Source organism: Hakea prostrata, chromosome 7 (genome assembly GCF_041222555.1).
Source record: "Hakea prostrata isolate BN-2017 chromosome 7, UWA_Hpros_2, whole genome shotgun sequence".
In the NCBI taxonomy this organism is placed as follows: domain Eukaryota; kingdom Viridiplantae; phylum Streptophyta; class Magnoliopsida; order Proteales; family Proteaceae; genus Hakea; species Hakea prostrata.
Window position 1 is genome coordinate 61055542 of NC_142606.1, and position 16399 is coordinate 61071940.

Below are 16399 nucleotides of genomic sequence, written 5' to 3' on the forward strand. Positions count from 1 at the left end.
TTTTTCTGCAATTTTATTTGATTTTATATTGTGAGTAAAATGTCTATAATTAGTAAATTAGCTAACTACTATTAGTTTGCATTCTCTTACCTTAAAAAAAATGATTTGCATCTGACTTTTTAGGGTTAATTTTTTTTGTGCTGATGCTTTAATTTACATATTTTTGTCAAATATGTGTTGGCCCCACAAAATATATGTGGACCTATTCCATATAGTAACATAATTCATAGGTGATACCCCCAATGGGTCTTATAAAGGCCCATACAACATGTGTGGCGAAAAAACATTGGTGCTTCCCTAATCCGAACTTCTATTCTTGCCCCCCCCCCCAAATATTGAATCCTGATTCCACCACTGTATGGAAAACACTTGAAATAGTCGATCTCTAATAGAATATGGAAAATGAATATTCAATTGAATGAATAATAAGGTACAACAGGGGTATATATAGGATTACAACATATGAGTTTCATCACACGGTCTCTATATGACACAGTGTTAGTCCTATTAGTCTCTTCCCTAGAAAGAATTAGAATCAAGTCAAAATAGTTCATTTTGGGGTTCCCCGAAGCCCCAAATAGATTGGATCCTTTCTGCCAACGAAATGAACGCAAAGCCCACTCCAAATGCTTCTCCAATCCAAAAGTTAATGTGAAGTGTTTGTAAAATTTAAAAGTAACCGCAAGCACACGGTATCGTGTACCTAACGGGTCGATCTCAGGGAGATATGCCACTTATAATTCAACTTCTTAATAGTAATGCGAGAGTGGAATGATTCAATTTTTTTGTTAACTAATTAACTAAACTAAACGATCCTAATCTATATGTCTAATGCAATCGAATTGAAACGAAAAATAAATTAAACACAATCAATGCATAAATAAAAGACAGGAAAAAAAATGCGAACAATAACAAAGCAATAAACAAAGCAATAAAAGGAAAAAGAAATAGCTAAAATGCAGATGCAACACCACCCGTCACTAGAAACAGAGGCACGACTGTAGGTTTGCTCCGGTTATGTGGTCCGAGATAATGAATGAATAGGCAAAAAGTAAATAACAGAAAGTAAATAACAAAGCAATAAACAAAGCAATAAAAAAAAAAGGAAATAGCTAAAATGCAGATGCAACACCACCCATCACCAAAAGCAGAGGCACGACTGTAGGCTTGCTCCGGTTATGTGGTCCGAGATGATTAATGAATAGGCAGAAAGTAAATAACAAAGCAATAAACAAAGCAATTAAAGGAAAAGGAAGCCTTAACCAAAGAGAGGCACGACTGTAGGCATCTCTGATCAAGGATCCAGGGGAAGGGAGAACAATAAATAATGCTAAAAGTAAATCCTAAATTAAGAATATGGAGGGGTAGATAGAAGCGGGAATGGAGGGAGGAGAGAAGATTAATAAAGAAAGTTACTTACTTGCGAATTGAACAAACGATTCGAATCTCAACCAACCCTAACAACCAGATCTAGATCTAGAATGATCTAAATCTGCAATTGCTAGACCCAGAGAAAAACAAATCTAAAAAAATTGAAACTTGAACTTGAAGCTTGAACTTGAATTGCATTACATAAAAAGATTAAACTTAAACATTGAATCTAGAAATTTAAATCTCACTAATGCAAGCAAAGAAAACTAGAGAAAACCTTAATAAACTAAAGAGAGAAGAAAGAATGCTTCTACTAAGCTCTAGAACATTTTCCCTTTTTATGGAGTATGCTCTCCTTGTATAGAGTTTACATGAGATATGAAGTACGGCTGAATTTGAATAAAACTCAGGGTTACCAATTAGGGTTTTGACATAGTAATCGCGCCAACTTAGAGAGATCAGATGCATAATTCCACCGTTGGATTTGAGGTTTAAGTAGTCGTGAAGCTTTCCTCCAAAAATCAGCACGATCGGACATCGGATGATCGTTCGATGAAGGGTTTGATCAAAACTGGACAGAGGCACTCAAAAACGGGATTTTTCCTTTTTTTCTTTTTGAATATAATTCTTTTTCCTCTTTTTCTTTCTTTAATTAAATCCAAGATAAGATATAAGATATTGAGGTATGCAAGGACTCTTTTCCATTTGGACTCTCTCAATAATATCTCTGTAGATTTGATTTAAAATCTCAACCGTAGATCAAATTTGCCTTCTTTATCTCTTCAATATTTCGGAGTTGGCCCATAATCACACATCTCTAGCCCATCATGCTCCAGATCAGGCCCATTTTCGCATTTGAGAATTTGAATGGACTTCTTGACGTGTAAAATAGTATGATTCAAGCCCAAAACTCCAAATATTTGCTTAAATCTTGAAAAGTCCTAAAATCTGTAAAAACAACATAAAACCCAAGGTAACTCCACTTTAAGTGTATAAAATGCATGATTTATGCCCTAAGATTTCACACATAAATGTGCTCATCATAAAGATAATCAAATAAGATGCCTCCCTCTATCTTTTCCCGCTTTGCTAATCTTCCCCGACGTGCGGGCCAGCAGGTGGTGGGCACAGAAGAAGAAACCTAAGAGAAGACGCCCTTATCTTAGGCCCTCGTTTTTCAAAGAACACAAGAAAGCGCCTTCCAGAGGTTTTTTTGTAATTGAATGGATTTGTGTAAGTAGGACCCTTCAAATTGTAAGAAACAAACTCAACAAGGAAGAAGCAAGAAACTAGTATCTAAAAGGAAGGACAAAATCAAAACTCTATTTCCTCATTGGATGTTGCTACCCCTACTTTAACTTCTTCCTCTTCTTCAGGTGATGAGGAGCTCTGCACTGCCATTGTGGAAGATGAAACTCCATGCCACCATTGGCATCTGACTATATATTACCCAAGAATGCAATACGACGGGGACGACAACCACCATGATGGATGGCTGCATCGAGAGAAGAGAGCTGCGAGGAGTGATACTGGTTGATGTTCGGTCTGGATGGATCTGAATCATACGAAACAATGCAGGTTTGATGGAGTTTCACTTAGATTTTAGGTCTCAGCTATCTAATAGTTGAAGAATGATCATGCCACGTGTCATACTCACACTTAATGCTAATAAATGGCCACTATTTTATTAGCTGCAGAGGAAATGAGAACCCCATTATTTTTTTATTTTTTTTTTATTTTTTTCTTCATAAAAGGGGATGAAAGACCCATGAAAGAACAAACTAACAAGATTAAAACCAGCTAAATCTGCCCAAAGAATCCCCCTCTAGATTAATAGAAGGATTTGAAAAGAATGTCAAACAATTAATCAAGTTCAATATATGGCACCTTATACATCTAATGAGCAGCACTGTTTGCCTCCCTATATATATTAAAACTCACCAAACCATTAGAGATAGCCAATGATTTAATATCAGCTACTAATCTCACAAAATGTTTCTCACACCCTTTGACTAGGATCAAGAAGGAATACAGCTTTCGAAGAATCAAACTCCACATGGAAAGGGCGAAAGGCAATTAATTAATCTTTCTCTGTGGCCAACTAAAGTCCATTTGGAAAGCTAATGATTCACCTTTAAGCCCAACTCGTTTCACAAAACCTCACTTGCAAGCAATTCTGATGATCACTTGCTAATAATCAGCTGCCAGCTTTGATGCATAACCACAAATATTTGGAAGAAGCCATCGATCCCTTACAATTGCTGGTAGAAAACCAAGTGCGATGTTGAGTAGGCACGAGCTTATTCCCCAAATCCCTATAGCAAAACTATTGTTTTTTCTTTAGCAAAATACAGTTTCTCAATGCATGCATGTTGTTTTCCTTTTCATTCATGCAAAAATTGCATTCATGCTGGTCCAACAAACTTCATCTTCTTCTTCTTCTTCTTCTTCTTAGTGTTGGGAAAGAGGCTTTCATTGCACCACTAAACATAAGAAGAAATAGATACGATACGAGCTTTGACCTTCTGAATTGCCTTCCAAATTTTCAAGTCCAAGAAGGCATTGCCTGGGCTCGAATCAAGACTTGTCAAATGGTCAAACACAGACAAAGTAGAAAATATTCCTTCTACAGGAGGCTGCCAGATAAGCATATCTTCTCCATCACCAATAGAGAAACTGCACGCCATAACCTCCAGAACAACACTACTACGTAAGGTTTTCCATACTGGGAAAATTTAGATTGCTTATAGTCAAGGGCGGAGTCAAGATTGAATATTTGGAAGCCCGAATAATGAATCTGGATCAGCTCTCTGTTGAACAAGCACTAATGTCCTTTCACCATACATATTATGTGGGCCAATGTGGAACCCACTATGAGTCCCACTTCTGAATTATTTTATTACATTCTGGAATTCACATTAAAAATTTAGATAAATTAATAAGAGGATTAAAACATAGATAACACAATTATAAATAAATTATAAAAAATATATTGAAATATAGCATAGAGGCCAAAATTGTGGGAGAAAAACTTCAAGAATCATGAAAGAAAAAGGATGGAAAGAAATTTTGGGGAGAAATTGTAGGAAAAAAGATAGATTTGAAATCTATTAACTAAATATAGGGAAACCAGTCAATTTCCATAAATTAAGTAAAAATAAATAAATTCAATGATTATAATTAGATATAATAATATTAATAGCTGAAATTCTAAACATCTAACTAATAAAACTTAAAATTTAAATTGTTATTAGTAAGAATGGAAATTTTAGTAGAAAGTTTTAAGGATTCAAAAATAAAATTAAATGATTACTTTAAATCTAATAACATTGATGGATGAAATTTTAAACGAAATTTAATTTTCTAAGAATAGGAATTGAAATTTTAGGGATTAAAAAAATCAATGATTATGATCCTATATGAATTCTAACAACATTAAAATCGCTATTAGTATAATCAAAATTTTAAGAGAAAGAAAGAACATATGAATTATAAAAAATTATAAAAATAAAAAAATAAAAAAAAAAAGACAAAAAATAGGAAATGAAAGAGGAGATTTATGAGAGAATAAATAAGGAAAAATTCATGGATAGTGCATTGGTTTTTAATTAAATATACACCCATCATTTTTATCTTAAACTTTCATTTTTTTTAATTTGGGGGGTCAAATATTGGTATTTCACATGTGAAGTAAGAGAAAGAAGGAAAAAAATATAGGACTATTTTAATTTTAAAAGATCCTGGGGAGCATGGCTCCTGGGCCCCAACTTGGCTTGCCACTACTTATAGTGAAGGATTACTTCACATTGAGGGGCCATACTTTTTTTTTTTTTTTTTTTTTGTTGAAATTGAGGGGCCATACTTAACTACAAGAATTCAAGTCCAGACAAGATTGTGATCCTCTCACACCCCTTTACCACACATGTTGTAAGGAACCCACCCTCTGAGCAATGATAACATGGGCTAGAGATGAATTCCTCTTTTAAATATATGATAGATAGAAGAATGTAAGGGGAGGATGATCATCCCAACTCAAGAATAGGGGTTTAGACGAACAAGATTTGGATTGGATAGTGGTAATACCATATTGCATCCTATTATATTCTGACGGATTCGAATAATATCCTATCGGTTTTCGGACGGATTCAGTCGAATTCCGATGATAATCGGTTAATTATTTTCTTAAGTAGATTATTCTAAATGGACATGAATACAAATTTTCGAATACCAATTTACATCTTTACCATTTTATTTGTGAGGGGTTAAGTTTGAAATTTAAAAGTTTAGCAACTTTAATAGCTATTCTCGGAGGGGTAAGGTGGTAATTTTCATCTCCGTCACCCTGCCACCACCCCTGGCCTAAGCTCCTTTTCATTCTCTTTTTGCTGTAAAAAAACGTAAAAGGCTATTAGGTTCTCGCAGTCTCACTTCCATAAAAAGCGATCGAGGAACTCTTAAACCATATCTACTCGGCTTACACTGATTCAGGTGAATTCATCTGTTTCTGTTTTTTTTGGCCAAGAATTCTCTGTTTCGTTTCTTAGCTATTCAACCTCTCTTGCATTTCGTTTTTGTGTTTTTTTCATTTCTTTTCACTCAAGTGGTGTCTCGTTCTCATTCTCAAGCATCACCTTTTGTGGGCTTTCATTTTTTTTGTTCCGTGTTTTTGTTTTCAATGATTTTCTAGCAGAACCTTCGAAATCCATTCGTTGATTTGTGGGCATAGGAAGGTCAGTGCAGTCCCAAAAACGGGAAGATGAGATGAACCTTTCTTCTTATGATCCCCACAACGTACTTGTTGACAAGCTGAGTAATGAAAGCTCTCCTGGATGAAGCTTCTTCATCTGAAAAGGCCTATCTAACCCTTGATCTTCTTTTGAACTTATATGTTCATTGGTGATGGGATCTTGACTCCTCGCATGTTGATTTATTGTCCTTCTTCTTGACTCTTTTAAAACTTGTGCTGGTTTAGTTAGATTGAATTATCAAATACAGCAAAAATGATGAATCTCATCAGATTTCATATTTCTGTTTTATGTTACCTTTAGTGTCTGATATTTAATGCTTAAGCTACAACAGTCCTCCATTGATTGTTTCCTCCTTCATCTTCTTCTTCCACATTGTCATCTATGTAGTAATGCAGTTATACATGTTTTGAAGTCTTAACAAGAGGGAAAACTGGGTATGAGACTAATTATTAATTAATGAAAACTGAACAAGTATCTGAAAAGAACAAATTGTGTTCTGTTTGGTTTTGGAAAATGTTTACTATTTTCAGTTCAATATAAGATTATGCCTTTTAGGACAACAAGAAGCCTCAACATGGGTTTGGGCTAACCCCATGAAACATGTAAATATCAAATGGACAGCTTCAGCTTATTCGTGTTAAGTATTGTGATTGACTATATCCTAATCTAGCGTGTGGTTGGTGCTTGATTTACTATAATTTCGCTTATAATTTGCCAAAAGACTTACTTTTCTTATTCTCCATATTTCATTCTTAAAGCAATTATTTACCAGAACATGTCAAATGCTCAACAAGAGAAGAGATTGAAGGGAAATATTTCCAAATGCTTGAGATGCATGACGCTACTATTGGTGCTGCACTATCGGATCAATGGTTTACCAGGTATGGTCCATGAAACATCAATAATTCTTGTTTATTCTTCAAGGGTGGATGAGAAGAGAAGGTATGGAAAGGGAGTAATGAGACATACCAATATTTTACTTAGTATATCCCTTAATTGATGGGTGGCCATTCTTGAATACTAAAGGCTGGATAAAGTAAGTATTTCTCAGCCTTTGTCAACTATTAATTAAAAATAAATTGGAAATCCTGCTATACAATTCAACTTATGACTTGACAACCATGGATCTGGTGGCATCTATTAAATTGAGGCTACTAAGAGCTAATCAATATACTTGTATGGCTATATATATTTTAAGCGACATAATATAGGGTACCAAAAATGCCTGTTTTATTAGACTACCACAGGTACAGAATGTCAGATGCTCAACTAAAATGCTCATATAGTGGTCGTACAATTGCTCGTTGTGATACTTATGATTGTTCCTATTTTAGACCAACAGGATAATTATATCAGCTGTTTTATAAAACTGCCACTGAATATCATATGGTTAACTTTACTTGTCTGTGCATATGGTGGTGATTAGATAAATCATACCAGTAAACATCGATATGTGTATATGTATCCATCTGTGGTTTCTTATGATGATGGAAAATTATACACCAAGGTTGATAATATAACCACAGGGTATTTGAAGCACAATAATTGGTTAGTAACCATGGTGGATTATAGCAAATATAGCAGCAGTTAAAATAAACGCCATTACATCATTACATGTAGTTACTAAGCTAGTTAAAGATGATATAAATAAACCATGACTGTATGCCTTACATTATATTCTTTGTGTTCTTGCATTTTCTTACATTAAAAGTTTCATGTTCTTGCATTTTCTTCTTCCTCACTTGCCTGTTCATTCTATGCTGAAACCAAACCATAATGCACCTTTTCTTGCTGATATCTCCCTCTCCCCCCCCCCCCGTATTGCTCTAAATTTCTCACAGAAACTGATGCACCAGTGATTCTTAGTACTTTGTGTGTTAAACCTAAGTAGTAATATGCCAGGCAATACTGCCACATCATCCAGCAGCATAATAGATTTGTTTCAGAGATAAAGTAGGATCGATTTGTTATATTTTGGAGATCTTATAGTGATCTGTTTTGCTGATTTTGTAGGAAGATATTTAATTCTAGATTTGTTTCCCAGAATTCATTTCTGTGGATGAACAAATATTGGTCAGATAAAGTGGGCGAGATAGGTGACAAACATGTTGAAATAAAGGTTGATGATAAACAGAACCAGACTCTTCTCCCAAAAGAAGTAATTAATTCTGACTTGCACATTTGACAGGAATCCAGAGGCTTTACTGTAGCAGAAGATTCAAATGTTTATGTTGCAGAGAATTCTTCTAATGACATGTAGACCTGTTGTACAGCTGTCACTTAGCTGATGGTTCTAGAGTGTTCTTGTTTAACAGCCTGTACTTCCACTTGTATATATATCAGTGGAGATCAATAATAGATTAACAATTCATTTAGCACACTTTACATGAAGAAAAGGAAGCGTCTTGATGTTGATTTGAACAAGTGATCGAGGAATATGAGACATTTTGGAGCATGGACATATTCAATCTTCTTTAAACAGTCAACATAAGCTACTAGACTTGCCACCATGCATCTTTTATTGACCGGGAAGCCATTAGACATATTTAACTGAAGGTCGAAGAAAAACATGAAATAGTCTCTTCTTTGCAAATTATTAACAGGTTCTGAGCACACTGAACAGGAATCCAGCTGATTATACTGTACCAGAATATGCAAATGTTTGCATCATTGGAGGTGCACAGCTGAAAAAAGAAGCTTCTTAGTATTGACTTGAACCAGCGACCATGGAATATGAACCATTGTAGAGCATGGACAGATTCAATGTTTATAGAACACTCTGCAGGAAGCTATTTGACTTACCACCATGCATTTTTCCTTGACCAGGAAGCCATTAAACATGTTGAACTGAAGGTCGACCAAAAACATGATAGTTTCCTCTGTGGGAAAAGTTAACAGTTCTTACTTGTTGATAACAGTAATACGGCTGATTTTGCTGCACCAGGAAATGCAAATGTTTGCATTTTTGGAGCTGCACAGCTGAAAAGGAAGCTTATTAATATTTCGTTGAACAAGCAAATGGGGAATTTGAAACAGTTCTTGAGTATGGATGGATTAAGATTTAATATTTTTGGAATACTCTGCAGGAAGCCATAAGACTTTCAGCAATGCATTTTTCATTGACCAGGTGACTAATTGTTTCTTGTCGTTAATTACAATATATTTAAATTTTTTGGGGTAAGGTAATCGATCAACTTTAGGCATACATCTATGGACAGTAGCCCCAAACATTTCTTGAATTTGGTCCTTTAGTTGGCATGAAGACACAAATGGTTAATGCAAATTTTATATGAATTTGTTCAATTATTTTATTGCTATACAATAAATCTGATATCATACTGTAATTGTGATCGATAAATGTTATTGTTTTATGGTAGAGAATTGGTGAGAGTAGTGACACCAGAAAACTCCAGCTGATATATCATAGTATAGGGAGGGGGTCGCCAGGTGAATGTAAGTTTTTTTAAGAGAACTGTGAACATTACAAAAAGTCCGGTCTACTTTTAAACTCTGTTTTGGTCTAACATTCATTTATGTTCCTGAAGGAACAGGGGATGGCCAAACAGGTTGGATATGTTCCTTCACACCCATAAGAAGAAAAATAGACTATCTAACCATGTAAAATCTGGAATAGTTATGGAAAGTAGTTATCTGTTTTAACTTTCAAATAATACTTGTATGTTTGCTAATTTGGCTTTTCTGTTGCTGTGTATGTTATATGCTGTTTTGGGCATTGTGCAAGTCTAAAAGATATGAAACTTTACAAATCCAAGCTTGACACCCAGAGCTAATTGAGAGACTTCTAAGATATATTTACATGTTGTCTTGATGGATGACAGAATAACTAGCAGAATGAGGAAGAGAATTGAAAGGAAAACTAAGAATGAGAAAGGAAGATGGTAGGAGTTATGCAATCAATGATGGCTATGTTGAGGGCTATGAAAGCCAACATAGAGTGTGATTAATGCAAATCTCAGATAAAGGAAGCTCACAGTTTTTGGTGCAATGGAGTAAGTTTGGAATCGATTAAATGACTGTGGTATGTTTATTTCGATACATATGTGTGCGACTTATTCTGACCATTCAATCAGCTGATGCTTAAGGATTGAGGCCATTTCATAGGTAAGCATTACTTATGATTAATTACTTTGTTTCTTACATTCTCTTAGTAATTCCACATGTTCTACTTGGTATAGACCAATATTAAAGTCATACTTTTCTAAATAAAATACTTTTTTCCTTTTGTTGCTGCAACACTACTTGATCATCATGTATTTTTATTTATACCTTTGATTTGATATTTCTTTTTAGAATGGAAATGTTTCTGGGCATGAGCTTTGTTATGCACATCTACTTAATAAGTCCAGTAAATGAGGAAGGGATATTTTGTCAATTGCCAATAGTAAATCATAGTATCATACTCTATTCCATCGATTGATGCAAGAAATCTTGCAGTATCAAATGCTTAATTGCAAGTTTAATGGTTTCACATTTGTTCAGGCATCATGATTCAAGGTGGACTTCATTGGATATTATGGGGTGGGCTTTACAGAAAATGAATGATGTTATCATGTTTGTCCAACAGATTCCCTCCTTATCTGGATATATCCATCCTCTCTCAATTCTGATGCCCACATATTCTTAACAATCACAACTTCGTCTCTCTTTTCCCCTTCAGTTCTGAATACTTGTTTTGGTTCAGTTCTGTTCAGTTCATTATAGTGGGAAATTTACCTTGGAGTAGAACTGAAATTTAAGCTCTCCCACTTCTATGGCAGCCGAAAAGCTAAGTGCATCAGGGCCGTTGGCTGGAACATTTTTATATCCATCAACGAGGACCATAGGTAGGTTCTTTTTGCCATCACCATTAACTACCCATTGTGGTCACTATCTTTTCTCTTTGCTGTGTTTCCACGTTGAGTTCCATCAACCTTCACATCTCCTGGTGACCTTCACAGAAGTTTCTGCAGCTGATGATGATGTCAAAAGCAAGGTGACCTTGTTCTCATCATGTTGAGCAAGGATTGCCATAGGATGGTTTAAGGTTGGTTTATCAAATCCAGATTATGTTCTTTTCTGAGTTCTAGACTTCTCCAGAGTTTGTCCAGAGCAAATGCCAGAATTACACTAGAAGAATTGTGACATGCACTGCAAAGAGGGTTGTTGAAAAGAGAGTAGTGCGTCGATAAGGATTTAGTTCATTGCTTGAAGTCGAAGTTTGTGTAACAGAAAGTAGGAATGCATATGACAAGGGATTTGGATTGAGCGGCAACTTTCATGAATTATTTGATTTCCTAACTGCACAGAAATTCTGTCTTTTATTAGCTTAAAGAGCTTGCTTAATTTAAGGACTAACCCTAGTCTTGATTTTGTAAACCTATTCTTTATAGCTTAATGAACTTGCTTGATGATTTGAAACTTGCTTGTGGATGAGTTTCTGTTCAATGTGTCCATTTATGTGTCCTTTTTTACAGGGCTGAGATCGTTGCTTATGCTTCTGCTTGAGCTGAGTTGTTCAGAGTGTCCAACCGTATGTCTTGTTACTTGTTTTGTGAAATATTTTCTATATATTCTAATGTGATCAATATTCTTAACATCTTAAGTCTGTATTTTAGTTCTGCTTTGGCTATAAATGCTTCTAACTACCAATGAAGTTTCGTGTGTTGCATGTCTCAAGTGGATGTGGGAGTGGAAATTTTGTTGAAGGACCAGAAATAAAGGGTAGTAGTTTCAATGTGCTCTTCTGCTTGGAGGAACAAATCATGCTGATCCTTCCAAACCCTATGAAACTTGGGGAACTTTTCTCCATTTTTGTTGACTCAAATGTAACTTGAAGATCTGGTTCCATTAACATAATGGCTCAGGATGGACTTGGGCCTTCACGACCTAAGCCCATCTTAATTGTCTCCATCTCTCTCTCTGTTCTCTCTGATCATCTTGTGGCCAATCAGGCTTAGCCCATCCAACCCTTGAGTGTTGTTCAGGGTAGGATTCTTATGGTTTTAAATCAGAGCCAGGCTTGAAACCTGTTGGGGTTAGGGTTTTGAAAATCCTGATTGAATTGCCAATGTAGGATTGGTAGAGTGGTGGAGATCCATACTTCTCAGTGGAGAGGTCATGGGTTCGATTCTTGTAGACTCTCCCCCCCCCCCCCCCCAACCACCACCCTGAGGATGTTATCAAGGTGCACACAAGTTGGCTCAGATAAACCCCAGCTTCTGAGAAGAAAAAAAAGCCGACTGAATCCAATCATTTTGCAGCCCTGATATTGATGAAAAAAAGAATATTGATGGTTTTCTATTTGTAACTTGAGGATTTTATACGTATTGAGTGTGGGGATTATTAAATATATCATGATATTGATAGGTTTTAATTTTTACAAGCAATATCATCTTTATAATTCATAGATTTGAAATTTGAGTCTAAGATCCTCTCTCTCCCCTCTATGTATTACTTTCACATTTCTTCATCATATACGAATTCTACTTCTGAACACTGACAAGATGGGGGCGAGAGATGAATTCTCAAATATATGGTAAAAATTTGTAAAAGTGGTTATCTTTGCATGACATGACATGAATGGAACGTTTATAGGGATAAGGATAACCAACATGCGAGGAGCTAGCGGTGGAACAGTGTGTGAGAGGGAGATATATAAATTGTTGCAGGAGTTAGATGTATGAATGAGCGCGACCAGACATGAAAGGAAGTACATGAATTTTGGGTGCAATTGATTAATTTATAGCACCGAAACTAATAATGCATGTGATCACCCCGTTGGGATAAGTGTCACTCTCTCAATTGTGTTAAATATTCTCTCTCTATCTTTCATCAACCAGTTATTTATTTATTTATTGTCACCATCATGGCAACCTTGTCTTCATGTCGGTCCCACACTCCAGCTATTGTAGTGGATGGGCATGCATCTAATCTAATCCAATGCTGTTATAAAAGTTGTGGTGCGTCACCATCGAAAGATAGCTCAGTCAGTAATACTGCACTTCTTATTGAAGAGGTCATGGATTCGAGCATTCTTGTGGTATATCCATATATGTAATAGTCTCTATCCCTTATTATAAAAAGAATATTGTGTGCATCATTAGCCATAAAAGTCTAATGGTAGTAAATACAATTTGAATGTTTCCCCGAAAATCATAGACGCGGAGGGAGACAAGAACTTTGCTTGATGGCAGCTTCCAGTCACCTTCCACAATACCTAATGCCTATATCTTAGATGGCCAAGGCCAGCACTGAACTGAATTGCTACCAATTGTGATGGATCTTGTAGAGAAAATATTGGTGAAGATGGATCCATAGCTCGGAATCAACATGGCATGATTCTTTTTGCACTGGCAAGTGGGATTCTTGAGGATAATATTACCCGTTTGGAACTATTTGCTATCAAGCGTGGGATGGAGACCGCAATAAACATGGGCTTCGACTGAATTGAAGTTCGGTCAGATTCAATGGTGGCAATCCAATCAATACAAGGACATTTCTCTACATCTTGGAGGGTCATCGATTTGGTCATGGAGATTAGGGAGCTTAAGAGGAATTTTAATCTTTGTAATTTTGTCCATCATGTTCGAGAGATTAGTACATGTGTTGATTTATTAGCTAGATATGTAAATTCCTCTCAGGAAATACTCTTTCTTGTAGATGTCATCCTGTCATGTTGTCCTCTCTTCAATAAAAAGCTCCATTTAAAAAAAAAAAAAAAGTATGTTATGGAGAAGTAATAGTATTGGATAGGATTGCAATTGCTAGTAATTCTACTTGATGCGTCCAAAATCTGCTCAGCCCTTGGATCTCCACGTAGTGTCCTGCAAAACAAAAGCGTCAGATGTGGCCCGACCGCTGGGGTCGGGAGTCCACCTCCGAAGGCTAAGTCAGTTGATGAACTTAATCACAAACGGCTCTGCTAGAAGCACAGAGCTAATGAATGAAGAAACGGGAAAGGTGATCTAGATAGCAGGACGCTGATAGTTGAGGTCTATCAGTATGTATCTGAACCTGAGTCTCAGATAGTATTCTCCTTCATCGATTGATCCGTCCCTCACCTTGTATGGTAGTGAGGTTTATATAGAGTGTACCTTCGAATCTCCTTCGTTGGATGCACTCGAGCCTTCTTCAGGTAGTCGTTGGATCTTATCAATAAGATCCGTTGAGCGATAGACTTCTACTAGTTTGGGCTAGTAGAGGACTCCTGAGATAACCGTTAGGTTATGCGATAGTTATCCCTTTGATGATGATTATCCGCAGCCGTCGGTTTGAGTCTCTTTGTCATCGGGGTGATTACCCTAATCCATAAGTAAGATTAGGGCACGCTTGCAGCAAAATAATCTTTCTTGTTCAGCAAGCCGTCTTCTGGATCCGGTTCGCTCGGGAGCGATTCGGTTTTCTCCTTCTCGACCGGGGTCGAGGGTCGGACCAGGTATGAACCCGGTCTGATCATAAACTCTCCATATCACGAGCCCCCCAGACCAAGCGTTCGGTCGATCCCGAGGGCTTGGTTTTTAAATCGGGTTCGTCGTCAAGTGATGATCTCTGCGTGCTTCATTAAATGTCATATCACATTTAATGCGGTGGTCACTTTTCCTCGAGCGTTGTGAGTGTAAGGCCACATGTCTCCGTTGCAGTTGATCTGTCGTGGCTCACATCATCCAAGTGACGGTTTCCGAACGCCTATTTCGGATTCATGAGTTCAAACTTTCAAAACGTCTTTGAATCTTGATCGTCAATTTTGCATCAATCTCGATCGTTCAGATTCCCGAACACTCGTGCGGGAGTTTTAAAAGCGGTTCGTTGTCTTCGTAGGTTTCACTCTTCCGTCTCGGAATTTGAACCTTTGTCGTCTACTTCGCGCCTTCCTGCTCTCAAGCTTTCGTCTCACCGAATCGGTAAGTTTCTTGGTCTTTTCTTTTTGTAGTTTCTTGAAACGAGTAATGGCGGACGATAGGGCTTCTTTAGTACCCCATGTTGGTGATAGCAAGTGATGCTTTTGCTTCTCCCCGCCCCGAACAGTCGGATAGTGATAACAAAACCCTAACCGTCCTCCGGCAGGAGTTCGCTGAAGTTTCTCAAAAAGGTTTTGAAAGAAAAACCGAAACTTCTCCTGTCCTTGTCGAGTCTGGATCTTCCAAGATCGTCGATTCCTCTAGGCAACCTCAAACCTCCGGGTCTAATGGTGGGCCTAGCTCTGTTCCCTCCATTTATAATGGAGAAACTCTTCTTTCCGCTGTTCAAGATTTTGACATTCCTTCCTCATATCAGGTTAGGGCTCCCCACCCTGATGAGAGGGTTGATTCATCCCTTTGGGTGAATTTTCTCCGTACATAGATACACCGGAAAGCGGGGTTCGCTTTCCCTTTTTTAATCCTTTATTTTCCATGATTTTGAATCACCGGAACATTTGTCCCGGAATGCTCCTCCCCAATAGCTGGCGTCTCATCGTCGGCTTCTTGGGTTTGTGTTTTGAGCTTGGCATCATGCCATCTCTTTCTCTTTTTGTACATTTTCATGTTCTTTCAATCTCCCATCCTCCCGGATGGGTTTTTCTTTCCAAACGCAATAGGGCTGAACTTGATTGGAGGGGCAGCATCCTCGCCAAAGGAACTTGCCCTTCTAACCACAAAAGATGGCACGAACGATATTTTTTCTGTCGAGCGCCTCCATCAGATCTTAACTTCCCGACCACCTGGAGGAGATTTACTTCTTCGTCCGAGAGTAACCGGGGCCTTCCCTTATCCAAAGAAGACGAGGCGGCCATCTTGAAGATCAAATCCATTCCGTGGTATCAAGAGATACATGGATATGAAATGGAGTATAACTCCATCCTACAAGATCTTGGGGCTTGGCTCATTGTGAGCTTCTAACCATCATCCTTTGATTTGACTGAAGTGAAATGTCTTGAATTCGATTCTTGTCCTTCTTCTTTGCGGTGCCTCCCCGTAACGAACCCCGAAAGCCCTGCGGGTAAAGGCCGCTAAAGCCGTTGTGACAGCCGAACAACGATCGCCCAGGGTCTTGACTGCAGATCAAGAGGCTTCTCTTCCCTCTCCCGACCCCTCTTACAGGGGTATCAGGAATATCAGGCCTGTAGCTGATGTTTCGGGTAAAGGGAAGAAACCAATGGTGGAGAGGGCTACCGTCTCCTCCTCCGTCCGAACCAAGAGGAGGCATGACACAATTGATGCTCCCTCCAACAAAAAATCCAAACTTCAACGGATGGTGAGGAAGTCTTCCTTCCCCAGTGGACCCTGAAGATGACCGACAGGGTC

At 37.5% G+C, this 16399-nt stretch overlaps 1 long non-coding RNA gene across 2 annotated transcripts; it reads left to right on the top strand.

Annotated features, from left to right (window-relative positions):
* The first annotated feature begins 5778 nt into the window (after positions 1-5778).
* LOC149011568 (uncharacterized) lies at positions 5779-11960 on the top strand. 2 transcript variants are annotated; one of them, XR_016174749.1, is made up of 5 exons: positions 5779-5859; positions 6878-7000; positions 8133-9246; positions 9959-10241; positions 10620-11960. It is a non-coding gene; the product is annotated as an uncharacterized LOC149011568 (long non-coding RNA). The 2 variants fall into 2 exon arrangements; XR_016174748.1 differs by having other exon boundaries at positions 9959-11960.
* Positions 11961-16399: the final 4439 nt, after the last annotated feature.